The sequence below is a fragment of the Rhinoderma darwinii genome, unplaced genomic scaffold (assembly GCF_050947455.1).
Source record: "Rhinoderma darwinii isolate aRhiDar2 unplaced genomic scaffold, aRhiDar2.hap1 Scaffold_94, whole genome shotgun sequence".
Lineage (NCBI taxonomy): Eukaryota > Metazoa > Chordata > Amphibia > Anura > Rhinodermatidae > Rhinoderma > Rhinoderma darwinii.
In genome coordinates, this window is record NW_027464514.1 from 2,037,890 (window position 1) to 2,052,617 (window position 14,728).

Sequence of the window (14,728 nt, forward strand, 5' to 3'; positions counted from 1 at the left end):
GAAGCTGCAGACTTTTGTAATAATTCTGAATTTTTATTTAATCCTCATCCTAACTTTTGTTTGTTTCCTAAGTTTAAAAAAGCATATTTACCCTAGGACAGAGATCTACTAACACTGATGTAACATTTAGGTGACAGATTAATACATTTTTTGGTTGGATTGGCTATCCTAAATCTTTTTGACATACAACAGTTCGCCCATGGGATGCTAATGCACAGAGTCCACTACGGGTCTAGGATCAGTGAAATCACTATCACTCTAGGCCTTCTAAGAGTGGAGTCCAAACTGCCTCAGCATCACAGGGGGCCCATTCTAATGAAGACAATGTCCTCCACCCGTTTCCAAAACATTGAGGGGCCACTCAAATGTAAGGGGCAGTCGAACCGAAGCTGCAGACTTTTGTAATAATTCTGAATTTTTATTTAATCCTCATCCTAACTTTTGTTTGTTTCCTAAGTTTAAAAAAGCATATTTACCCTAGGACAGAGATCTACTAACACTGATGTAACATTTAGGTGACAGATTAATACATTTTTTGGTTGGATTGGCTAACCTAAATCTTTTTGACATAACAACAGTTCGCCCATGGGATGCTAATGCACAGAGTCCACTACGGGTCTAGGATCAGTGAAATCACTATCACTCTAGGCCTTCTAAGAGTGGAGTCCAAACTGCCTCAGCATCGCAGGGGGGCCCATTCTAATGAAGACAATGTCCTCCACCCGTTTCCAAAACATTGAGGGGCCACTCAAAAGAAAGGGGCAGTCGAGCCGAAGCTGCAGACGGTTGTCTTCATCCTGAATTTGTATTTAATCCTCATCCTAACTTTTGTTTCTTTTCTAAGTTTAAAAAAGCATATTTGCCCTAGTACAGAGTTCTACTAATACTGATGTAACATTTAATTGACAGATTAATCAATTTTTTGTTTGGATTGGCCTCCCTAAATCTTTTTGACATAACAACAGTTCGCCCATGGGATGCTAATGCACAGAGTTTACCCCGAGTCTAGGATCAGTGAAATCATCATCACTCTAGGCCTTCTAAGAGTGGAGTCCAAACTGCCTCAGCATCGCAGGGGGCCCATTCTAATGAAGACAAAGTCCTCCACCCGTTTCCAAAACATTGAGGGGCCACTCAAATGTAAGGGGCAGTCGAACCGAAGCTGCAGACGTTTGTAATAATTCTGATTTTTTATTTAATCCTCATCCTAACTTTTGTTTGTTTCCTAAGTTTAAAAAAGCATATCTACCCTAGGACAAAGATCTACTAACACTGATGTAACATTTAGGTGACAGATTAATACATTTTTTGGTTGCATTGGCTAACCTAAATCTTTTTGACATAACAACAGTTTGCCCATGGGATGCTAATGCACAGAGTCCACTACGGGTCTAGGATCAGTGAAATCACTATCACTCTAGGCCTTCTAAGAGTGGAGTCCACACTGCCTCAGCATCGCAGTGGGGCCCATTCTAATGAAGACAATGTCCTCCACCCGTTTCCAAAACATTGAGGGGCCACTCAAAAGAAAGGGGCAGTCGAGCCGAAGCTGCAGACGGTTGTCTTCATCCTGAATTTGTATTTAATCCTCATCCTAACTTTTGTTTCTTTCCTAAGTTTAAAAAAGCATATTTACCCTAGTACAGATTTCTACTAATACTGATGTAACATTTAGTTGACAGATTAATCAATTTTTTGTTTGGATTGGCCTCCCTAAATCTTTTTGACATAACAACAGTTCGCCCATGGGATGCTAATGCACAGAGTTTACCCCGTGTCTAGGATCAGTGAAATCATCATCACTCTAGGCCTTCTAAGAGTGGAGTCCAAACTGCCTCAGCATCGCAGGGGGCCCATTCTAATGAAGACAAAGTCCTCCACCCGTTTCCAAAACATTGAGGGGCCACTCAAATGTAAGGGGCAGTCGAACCGAAGCTGCAGACTTTTGTAATAATTCTGAATTTTTATTTAATCCTCATCCTAACTTTTGCTTGTTTCCTAAGTTTAAAAAAGCATATTTACCCTAGGACAGAGATCTACTAACACTGATGTAACATTTAGGTGACAGATTAATACATTTTTTGGTTGGATTGGCTATCCTAAATCTTTTTGACATACAACAGTTCGCCCATGGGATGCTAATGCACAGAGTCCACTACGGGTCTAGGATCAGTGAAATCACTATCACTCTAGGCCTTCTAAGAGTGGAGTCCAAACTGCCTCAGCATCACAGGGGGCCCATTCTAATGAAGACAATGTCCTCCACCCGTTTCCAAAACATTGAGGGGCCACTCAAAAGAAAGGGGCAGTCGAGCCGAAGCTGCAGACGGTTGTCTTCATCCTGAATTTGTATTTAATCCTCATCCTAACTTTTGTTTCTTTTCTAAGTTTAAAAAAGCATATTTACCCTAGTACAGAGTTCTACTAATACTGATGTAACATTTAGTTGACAGATTAATGAATTTTTTGTTTGGATTGGCCTCCCTAAATCTTTTTGACATAACAACAGTTCGCCCATGGGATGCTAATGCACAGAGTTTACCCCGTGTCTAGGATCAGTGAAATCATCATCACTCTAGGCCTTCTAAGAGTGGAGTCCAAACTGCCTCAGCATCGCAGGGGGCCCATTCTAATGAAGACAAAGTCCTCCACCCGTTTCCAAAACATTGAGGGGCCACTCAAATGTAAGGGGCAGTCGAACCGAAGCTGCAGACTTTTGTAATAATTCTGAATTTTTATTTAATCCTCATCCTAACTTTTGCTTGTTTCCTAAGTTTAAAAAAGCATATTTACCCTAGGACAGAGATCTACTAACACTGATGTAACATTTAGGTGACAGATTAATACATTTTTTGGTTGGATTGGCTATCCTAAATCTTTTTGACATACAACAGTTCGCCCATGGGATGCTAATGCACAGAGTCCACTACGGGTCTAGGATCAGTGAAATCACTATCACTCTAGGCCTTCTAAGAGTGGAGTCCAAACTGCCTCAGCATCACAGGGGGCCCATTCTAATGAAGACAATGTCCTCCACCCGTTTCCAAAACATTGAGGGGCCACTCAAAAGAAAGGGGCAGTCGAGCCGAAGCTGCAGACGGTTGTCTTCATCCTGAATTTGTATTTAATCCTCATCCTAACTTTTGTTTCTTTTCTAAGTTTAAAAAAGCATATTTACCCTAGTACAGAGTTCTACTAATACTGATGTAACATTTAGTTGACAGATTAATGAATTTTTTGTTTGGATTGGCCTCCCTAAATCTTTTTGACATAACAACAGTTCGCCCATGGGATGCTAATGCACAGAGTTTACCCCGTGTCTAGGATCAGTGAAATCATCATCACTCTAGGCCTTCTAAGAGTGGAGTCCAAACTACCTCAGCATCGCAGGGGGCCCATTCTAATGAAGACAAAGTCCTCCACCCGTTTCCAAAACATTGAGGGGCCACTCAAATGTAAGGGGCAGTCGAACCGAAGCTGCAGACTTTTGTAATAATTCTGAATTTTTATTTAATCCTCATCCTAACTTTTGTTTGTTTCCTAAGTTTAAAAAAGCATATTTACCCTAGGACAGAGATCTACTAACACTGATGTAACATTTAGGTGACAGATTAATACATTTTTTGGTTGGATTGGCTAACCTAAATCTTTTTGACATAACAACAGTTCGCCCATGGGATGCTAATGCACATAGTCCACTACGGGTCTAGGATCAGTGAAATCACTATCACTCTAGGCCTTCTAAGAGTGGAGTCCAAACTGCCTCAGCATCGCAGGGGGGCCCATTCTAATGAAGACAATGTCCTCCACCCATTTCCAAAACATTGAGGGGCCACTCAAAAGAAAGGGGCAGTCGAGCCGAAGCTGCAGACGGTTGTCTTCATCCTGAATTTGTATTTAATCCTCATCCTAACTTTTGTTTCTTTCCTAAGTTTAAAAAAGCATATTTGCCCTAGTACAGAGTTCTACTAATACTGATGTAACATTTAGTTGACAGATTAATCAATTTTTTGTTTGGATTGGCCTCCCTAAATCTTTTTGACATAACAACAGTTCGCCCATGGGATACTAATGCACAGAGTTTACCCAGTGTCTAGGATCAGTGAAATCATCATCACTCTAGGCCTTCTAAGAGTGGAGTCCAAACTGCCTCAGCATCGCAGGGGGCCCATTCTAATGAAGACAAAGTCCTCCACCCGTTTCCAAAACATTGAGGGGCCACTCAAATGTAAGGGGCAGGCGAACCGAAGCTGCAGACTTTTGTAATAATTCTGAATTTTTATTTAATCCTCATCCTAACTTTTGCTTGTTTCCTAAGTTTAAAAAAGCATATTTACCCTAGGACAGAGATCTACTAACACTGATGTAACATTTAGGTGACAGATTAATACATTTTTGGGTTGGATTGGCTAACCTAAATCTTTTTGACATACAACAGTTCGCCCATGGGATGCTAATGCACAGAGTCCACTACGGGTCTAGGATCAGTGAAATCACTATCACTCTAGGCCTTCTAAGAGTGGAGTCCAAACTGCCTCAGCATCACAGGGGGCCCATTCTAATGAAGACAATGTCCTCCACCCGTTTCCAAAACATTGAGGGGCCACTCAAAAGAAAGGGGCAGTCGAGCCGAAGCTGCAGACGGTTGTCTTCATCCTGAATTTGTATTTAATCCTCATCCTAACTTTTGTTTTTTTCCTAAGTTTAAAAAAGCATATTTACCCTAGTACAGAGTTCTACTAATACTGATGTAACATTTAGTTGACAGATTAATCAATTTTTTGTTTGGATTGGCCTCCCTAAATCTTTTTGACATAACATTAGTTCGCACATGGGATGCTAATGCACAGAGTTTACCCCGTGTCTAGGATCAGTGAAATCATCATCACTCTAGGCCTTCTAAGAGTGGAGTCCAAACTGCCTCAGCATCGGAGGGGCCCATTCTAATGAAGACAAAGTCCTCCACCCGTTTCCAAAACATTGAGGGGCCACTCAAATGTAAGGGGCAGTCGAACCGAAGCTGCAGACTTTTGTAATAATTCTGAATTTTTATTTAATCCTCATCCTAACTTTTGTTTGTTTCCTAAGTTTAAAAAAGCATATTTACCCTAGGACAGAGATCTACTAACACTGATGTAACATTTAGGTGACACATTAATACATTTTTTGGTTGGATTGGCTAACCTAAATCTTTTTGACATAACAACAGTTCGCCCATGGGATGCTAATGCACAGAGTCCACTACGGGTCTAGGATCAGTGAAATCACTATCACTCTAGGCCTTCTAAGAGTGGAGTCCAAACTGCCTCAGCATCGCAGGGGGGCCCATTCTAATGAAGACAATGTCCTCCACCCGTTTCCAAAACATTGAGGGGCCACTCAAAAGAAAGGGGCAGTCGAGCCGAAGCTGCAGACGGTTGTCTTCATCCTGAATTTGTATTTAATCCTCATCCTAACTTTTGTTTCTTTCCTAAGTTTAAAAAAGCATATTTACCCTAGTACAGAGTTCTACTAATACTGATGTAACATTTAGTTGACAGATTAATAAATTTTTTGTTTGGATTGGCCTCCCTAAATCTTTTTGACATAACATTAGTTCGCCCATGGGATGCTAATGCACAGAGTTTACCCCGTGTCTAGGATCAGTGAAATCATCATCACTCTAGGCCTTCTAAGAGTGGAGTCCAAACTGCCTCAGCATCGCAGGGGCCCATTCTAATGAAGACAAAGTCCTCCACCCGTTTCCAAAACATTGAGGGGCCACTCAAATGTAAGGGGCAGTCGAACCGAAGCTGCAGACTTTTGTAATAATTCTGAATTTTTATTTAATCCTCATCCTAACTTTTGTTTGTTTCCTAAGTTTAAAAAAGCATATTTACCCTAGGACAGAGATCTACTAACACTGATGTAACATTTAGGTGACACATTAATACATTTTTTGGTTGGATTGGCTAACCTAAATCTTTTTGACATAACAACAGTTCGCCCATGGGATGCTAATGCACAGAGTCCACTACGGGTCTAGGATCAGTGAAATCACTATCACTCTAGGCCTTCTAAGAGTGGAGTCCAAACTGCCTCAGCATCGCAGGGGGGCCCATTCTAATGAAGACAATGTCCTCCACCCGTTTCCAAAACATTGAGGGGCCACTCAAAAGAAAGGGGCAGTCGAGCCGAAGCTGCAGACGGTTGTCTTCATCCTGAATTTGTATTTAATCCTCATCCTAACTTTTGTTTCTTTCCTAAGTTTAAAAAAGCATATTTACCCTAGTACAGAGTTCTACTAATACTGATGTAACATTTAGTTGACAGATTAATAAATTTTTTGTTTGGATTGGCCTCCCTAAATCTTTTTGACATAACATTAGTTCGCCCATGGGATGCTAATGCACAGAGTTTACCCCGTGTCTAGGATCAGTGAAATCATCATCACTCTAGGCCTTCTAAGAGTGGAGTCCAAACTGCCTCAGCATCGCAGGGGCCCATTCTAATGAAGACAAAGTCCTCCACCCGTTTCCAAAACATTGAGGGGCCACTCAAATGTAAGGGGCAGTCGAACCGAAGCTGCAGACTTTTGTAATAATTCTGAATTTTTATTTAATCCTCATCCTAACTTTTGTTTGTTTCCTAAGTTTAAAAAAGCATATTTACCCTAGGACAGAGATCTACTAACACTGATGTAACATTTAGGTGACACATTAATACATTTTTTGGTTGGATTGGCTAACCTAAATCTTTTTGACATAACAACAGTTCGCCCATGGGATGCTAATGCACAGAGTCCACTACGGGTCTAGGATCAGTGAAATCACTATCACTCTAGGCCTTCTAAGAGTGGAGTCCAAACTGCCTCAGCATCGCAGGGGGGCCCATTCTAATGAAGACAATGTCCTCCACCCGTTTCCAAAACATTGAGGGGCCACTCAAAAGAAAGGGGCAGTCGAGCCGAAGCTGCAGACGGTTGTCTTCATCCTGAATTTGTATTTAATCCTCATCCTAACTTTTGTTTCTTTCCTAAGTTTAAAAAAGCATATTTACCCTAGTACAGAGTTCTACTAATACTGATGTAACATTTAGTTGACAGATTAATACATTTTTTGTTTGTATTGGCCTCCCTAAATCTTTTTGACATAACATTAGTTCGCCCATGGGATGCTAATGCACAGAGTTTACCCCGTGTCTAGGATCAGTGAAATCATCATCACTCTAGGCCTTCTAAGAGTGGAGTCCAAACTGCCTCAGCATCGCAGGGGCCCATTCTAATGAAGACAAAGTCCTCCACCCGTTTCCAAAACATTGAGGGGCCACTCAAATGTAAGGGGCAGTCGAACCGAAGCTGCAGACGTTTGTAATAATTCTGATTTTTTATTTAATCCTCATCCTAACTTTTGTTTGTTTCATAAATTTAAAAAAGCATATTTACCCTAGGACAGAGATCTACTAACACTGATGTAACATTTAGGTGACAGATTAGTACATTTTTTGGTTGGATTGGCTAACCTAAATCTTTTTGACATAACAACAGTTTGCCCATGGGATACTAATGCACAGAGTCCACTACGGGTCTAGGATCAGTGAAATCACTATCACTCTAGGCCTTCTAAGAGTGGAGTCCAAACTGCCTCAGCAGCGCAGGGGGGCCCATTCTAATGAAGACAATGTCCTCCACCCGTTTCCAAAACATTGAGGGGCCACTCAAAAGAAAGGGGCAGTCGAGCCGAAGCTGCAGACGGTTGTCTTCATCCTGAATTTGTATTTAATCCTCATCCTAACTTTTGTTTCTTTCCTAAGTTTAAAAAAGCATATTTACCCTAGTACAGAGTTCTACTAATACTGATGTAACATTTAGTTGACAGATTAATCAATTTTTTGTTTGGATTGGCCTCCCTAAATCTTTTTGACATAACAACAGTTCGCCCATGGGATGCTAATGCACAGAGTTTACCCCGTGTCTAGGATCAGTGAAATCATCACCACTCTAGGCCTTCTAAGAGTGGAGTCCAAACTGCCTCAGCATCGCAGGGGGCCCATTCTAATGAAGACAAAGTCCTCCACCCATTTCCAAGACATTGAGGGGCCACTCAAATGTAAGGGGCAGTCGAACCGAAGCTGCAGACTTTTGTAATAATTCTGAATTTTTATTTAATCCTCATCCTAACTTTTGTTTGTTTCCTAAGTTTAAAAAAGCATATCTACCCTAGGACAGAGATCTACTAACACTGATGTAACATTTAGGTGACAGATTAATACATTTTTTGGTTGGATTGGCTAACCTAAATCTTTTTGACATAACAACAGTTTGCCCATGGGATGCTAATGCACAGAGTCCACTACGGGTCTAGGATCAGTGAAATCACTATCACTCTAGGCCTTCTAAGAGTGGAGTCCAAACTGCCTCAGCATCGCAGGGGGGCCCATTCTAATGAAGACAAAGTCCTCCACCCGTTTCCAAAACATTGAGGGGCCACTCAAAAGAAAGGGGCAGTCGAGCCGAAGCTGCAGACGGTTGTCTTCATCCTGAATTTGTATTTAATCCTCATCCTAACTTTTGTTTCTTTCCTAAGTTTAAAAAAGCATATTTACCCTAGTACAGAGTTCTACTAATACTGATGTAACATTTAGTTGACAGATTAATAAATTTTTTGTTTGGATTGGCCTCCCTAAATCTTTTTGACATAACATTAGTTCGCCCATGGGATGCTAATGCACAGAGTTTACCCCGTGTCTAGGATCAGTGAAATCATCATCACTCTAGGCCTTCTAAGAGTGGAGTCCAAACTGCCTCAGCATCGGAGGGGCCCATTCTAATGAAGACCAAGTCCTCCACCCGTTTCCAAAACATTGAGGGGCCACTCAAATGTAAGGGGCAGTCGAACCGAAGCTGCAGACTTTTGTAATAATTCTGAATTTTTATTTAATCCTCATTCTAACTTTTGTTTGTTTCCTAAGTTTAAAAAAGCATATTTACCCTAGGACAGAGATCTACTAACACTGATGTAACATTTAGGTGACACATTAATACATTTTTTGGTTGGATTGGCTAACCTAAATCTTTTTGACATAACAACAGTTCGCCCATGGGATGCTAATGCACAGAGTCCACTACGGGTCTAGGATCAGTGAAATCACTATCACTCTAGGCCTTCTAAGAGTGGAGTCCAAACTGCCTCAGCATCGCAGGGGGGCCCATTCTAATGAAGACAATGTCCTCCACCCGTTTCCAAAACATTGAGGGGCCACTCAAAAGAAAGGGGCAGTCGAGCCGAAGCTGCAGACGGTTGTCTTCATCCTGAATTTGTATTTAATCCTCATCCTAACTTTTGTTTCTTTCCTAAGTTTAAAAAAGCATATTTACCCTAGTACAGAGTTCTACTAATACTGATGTAACATTTAGTTGACAGATTAATAAATTTTTTGTTTGGATTGGCCTCCCTAAATCTTTTTGACATAACATTAGTTCGCCCATGGGATGCTAATGCACAGAGTTTACCCCGTGTCTAGGATCAGTGAAATCATCATCACTCTAGGCCTTCTAAGAGTGGAGTCCAAACTGCCTCAGCATCGCAGGGGCCCATTCTAATGAAGACAAAGTCCTCCACCCGTTTCCAAAACATTGAGGGGCCACTCAAATGTAAGGGGCAGTCGAACCGAAGCTGCAGACGTTTGTAATAATTCTGATTTTTTATTTAATCCTCATCCTAACTTTTGTTTGTTTCCTAAGTTTAAAAAAGCATATCTACCCTAGGACAGAGATCTACTAACACTGATGTAACATTTAGGTGACAGATTAATACATTTTTTGGTTGGATTGGCTAACCTAAATCTTTTTGACATAACAACAGTTCGCCCATGGGATGCTAATGCACAGAGTCCACTACGGGTCTAGGATCAGTGAAATCACTATCACTCTAGGCCTTCTAAGAGTGGAGTCCAAACTGCCTCAGCATCGCAGGGGGGCCCATTCTAATGAAGACAATGTCCTCCACCCGTTTCCAAAACATTGAGGGGCCACTCAAAAGAAAGGGGCAGTCGAGCCGAAGCTGCAGACGGTTGTCTTCATCCTGAATTTGTATTTAATCCTCATCCTAACTTTTGTTTCTTTCCTAAGTTTAAAAAAGCATATTTACCCTAGTACAGAGTTCTACTAATACTGATGTAACATTTAGTTGACAGATTAATAAATTTTTTGTTTGGATTGGCCTCCCTAAATCTTTTTGACATAACAACAGTTCGCCCATGGGATGCTAATGCACAGAGTTTACCCCGTGTCTAGGATCAGTGAAATCATCACCACTCTAGGCCTTCTAAGAGTGGAGTCCAAACTGCCTCAGCATCGCAGGGGGCCCATTCTAATGAAGACAAAGTCCTCCACCCATTTCCAAAACATTGAGGGGCCACTCAAATGTAAGGGGCAGTCGAACCGAAGCTGCAGACTTTTGTAATAATTCTGAATTTTTATTTAATCCTCATCCTAACTTTTGTTTGTTTCCTAAGTTTAAAAAAGCATATTTACCCTAGGACAGAGATCTACTAAGACTGATGTAACATTTAGGTGACAGATTAATAAATTTTTTGGTTGGATTGGCTAACCTAAATCTTTTTGACATAACAACAGTTCGCCCATGGGATGCTAATGCACAGAGTCCACTACGGGTCTAGGATCAGTGAAATCACTATCACTCTAGGCCTTCTAAGAGTGGAGTCCAAACTGCCTCAGCATCGCAGGGGGGCCCATGCTAATGAAGACAATGTCCTCCACCCGTTTCCAAAACATTGAGGGGCCACTCAAAAGAAAGGGGCAGTCGAGCCGAAGCTGCAGACGGTTGTCTTCATCCTGAATTTGTATTTAATCCTCATCCTAACTTTTGTTTCTTTCCTAAGTTTAAAAAAGCATATTTACCCTAGTACAGAGTTCTACTAATACTGATGTAACATTTAGTTGACAGATTAATCAATTTTTTGTTTGGATTGGCCTCCCTAAATCTTTTTGACATAACAACAGTTCGCCCATGGGATGCTAATGCACAGAGTTTACCCCGTGTCTAGGATCAGTGAAATCATCACCACTCTAGGCCTTCTAAGAGTGGAGTCCAAACTGCCTCAGCATCGCAGGGGGCCCATTCTAATGAAGACAAAGTCCTCCACCCATTTCCAAAACATTGAGGGGCCACTCAAATGTAAGGGGCAGTCGAACCGAAGCTGCAGACTTTTGTAATAATTCTGAATTTTTATTTAATCCTCATCCTAACTTTTGTTTGTTTCCTAAGTTTAAAAAAGCATATTTACCCTAGGACAGAGATCTACTAAGACTGATGTAACATTTAGGTGACAGATTAATAAATTTTTTGGTTGGATTGGCTAACCTAAATCTTTTTGACATAACAACAGTTCGCCCATGGGATGCTAATGCACAGAGTCCACTACGGGTCTAGGATCAGTGAAATCACTATCACTCTAGGCCTTCTAAGAGTGGAGTCCAAACTGCCTCAGCATCGCAGGGGGGCCCATGCTAATGAAGACAATGTCCTCCACCCGTTTCCAAAACATTGAGGGGCCACTCAAAAGAAAGGGGCAGTCGAGCCGAAGCTGCAGACGGTTGTCTTCATCCTGAATTTGTATTTAATCCTCATCCTAACTTTTGTTTCTTTCCTAAGTTTAAAAAAGCATATTTACCCTAGTACAGAGTTCTACTAATACTGATGTAACATTTAGTTGACAGATTAATAAATTTTTTGTTTGGATTGGCCTCCCTAAATCTTTTTGACATAACATTAGTTCGCCCATGGGATGCTAATGCACAGAGTTTACCCCGTGTCTAGGATCAGTGAAATCATCATCACTCTAGGCCTTCTAAGAGTGGAGTCCAAACTGCCTCAGCATCGCAGGGGCCCATTCTAATGAAGACAAAGTCCTCCACCCGTTTCCAAAACATTGAGGGGCCACTCAAATGTAAGGGACAGTCGAACCAAAGCTGCAGACGTTTGTAATAATTCTGATTTTTTTATTTAATCCTCATCCTAACTTTTGTTTGTTTCCTAAGTTTAAAAAAGCATATTTACCCTAGGACAGAGATCTACTAACACTGATGTAACATTTAGGTGACACATTAATACATTTTTTGGTTGGATTGGCTAACCTAAATCTTTTTGACATAACAACAGTTCGCCCATGGGATGCTAATGCACAGAGTCCACTACGGGTCTAGGATCAGTGAAATCACTATCACTCTAGGCCTTCTAAGAGTGGAGTCCAAACTGCCTCAGCATCGCAGGGGGGCCCATTCTAATGAAGACAATGTCCTCCACCCGTTTCCAAAACATTGAGGGGCCACTCAAAAGAAAGGGGCAGTCGAGCCGAAGCTGCAGACGGTTGTCTTCATCCTGAATTTGTATTTAATCCTCATCCTAACTTTTGTTTCTTTCCTAAGTTTAAAAAAGCATATTTACCCTAGTACAGAGTTCTACTAATACTGATGTAACATTTAGTTGACAGATTAATAAATTTTTTGTTTGGATTGGCCTCCCTAAATCTTTTTGACATAACATTAGTTCGCCCATGGGATGCTAATGCACAGAGTTTACCCCGTGTCTAGGATCAGTGAAATCATCATCACTCTAGGCCTTCTAAGAGTGGAGTCCAAACTGCCTCAGCATCGCAGGGGCCCATTCTAATGAAGACAAAGTCCTCCACCCGTTTCCAAAACATTGAGGGGCCACTCAAATGTAAGGGGCAGTCGAACCGAAGCTGCAGACGTTTGTAATAATTCTGATTTTTTATTTAATCCTCATCCTAACTTTTGTTTGTTTCCTAAGTTTAAAAAAAGCATATCTACCCTAGGACAGAGATCTACTAACACTGATGTAACATTTAGGTGACAGATTAATACATTTTTTGGTTGGATTGGCTAACCTAAATCTTTTTGACATAACAACAGTTCGCCCATGGGATGCTAATGCACAGAGTCCACTACGGGTCTAGGATCAGTGAAATCACTATCACTCTAGGCCTTCTAAGAGTGGAGTCCAAACTGCCTCAGCATCGCAGGGGGGCCCATTCTAATGAAGACAATGTCCTCCACCCGTTTCCAAAACATTGAGGGGCCACTCAAAAGAAAGGGGCAGTCGAGCCGAAGCTGCAGACGGTTGTCTTCATCCTGAATTTGTATTTAATCCTCATCCTAACTTTTGTTTCTTTCCTAAGTTTAAAAAAGCATATTTACCCTAGTACAGAGTTCTACTAATACTGATGTAACATTTAGTTGACAGATTAATAAATTTTTTGTTTGGATTGGCCTCCCTAAATCTTTTTGACATAACATTAGTTCGCCCATGGGATGCTAATGCACAGAGTTTACCCCGTGTCTAGGATCAGTGAAATCATCATCACTCTAGGCCTTCTAAGAGTGGAGTCCAAACTGCCTCAGCATCGCAGGGGCCCATTCTAATGAAGACAAAGTCCTCCACCCGTTTCCAAAACATTGAGGGGCCACTCAAATGTAAGGGGCAGTCGAACCGAAGCTGCAGACTTTTGTAATAATTCTGAATTTTTATTTAATCCTCATCCTAACTTTTGTTTGTTTCCTAAGTTTAAAAAAGCATATTTACCCTAGGACAGAGATCTACTAACACTGATGTAACATTTAGGTGACACATTAATACATTTTTTGGTTGGATTGGCTAACCTAAATCTTTTTGACATAACAACAGTTCGCCCATGGGATGCTAATGCACAGAGTCCACTACGGGTCTAGGATCAGTGAAATCACTATCACTCTAGGCCTTCTAAGAGTGGAGTCCAAACTGCCTCAGCATCGCAGGGGGCCCATTCTAATGAAGACAAAGTCCTCCACCCATTTCCAAAACATTGAGGGGCCACTCAAATGTAAGGGGCAGTCGAACCGAAGCTGCAGACTTTTGTAATAATTCTGAATTTTTATTTAATCCTCATCCTAACTTTTGTTTGTTTCCTAAGTTTAAAAAAGCATATCTACCCTAGGACAGAGATCTACTAACACTGATGTAACATTTAGGTGACAGATTAATACATTTTTTGGTTGGATTGGCTAACCTAAATCTTTTTGACATAACAACAGTTTGCCCATGGGATGCTAATGCACAGAGTCCACTACGGGTCTAGGATCAGTGAAATCACTATCACTCTAGGCCTTCTAAGAGTGGAGTCCAAACTGCCTCAGCATTGCAGGGGGGCCCATTCTAATGAAGACAAAGTCCTCCACCCGTTTCCAAAACATTGAGGGGCCACTCAAAAGAAAGGGGCAGTCGAGCCGAAGCTGCAGACGGTTGTCTTCATCCTGAATTTTTATTTAATCCTCATCCTAACTTTTGTTTCTTTCCTAAGTTTAAAAAAGCATATTTACCCTAGTACAGAGTTCTACTAATACTGATGTAACATTTAGTTGACAGATTAATCAATTTTTTGTTTGGATTGGCCTCCCTAAATCTTTTTGACCTAACAACAGTTCGCCCATGGGATGCTAATGCACAGAGTTTACCCCGTGTCTAGGATCAGTGAAATCATCATCACTCTAGGCCTTCTAAGAGTGGAGTCCAAACTGCCTTAGCATCGCAGGGGGCCCATTCTAATGAAGACAAAGTCCTCCACCCATTTCCAAAACATTGAGGGGCCACAAAAATGTAAGGGGCAGTCGAACCGAAGCTGCAGATGTTTGTAATAATTCTGATTTTTTATTTAATCCTCATCCTAACTT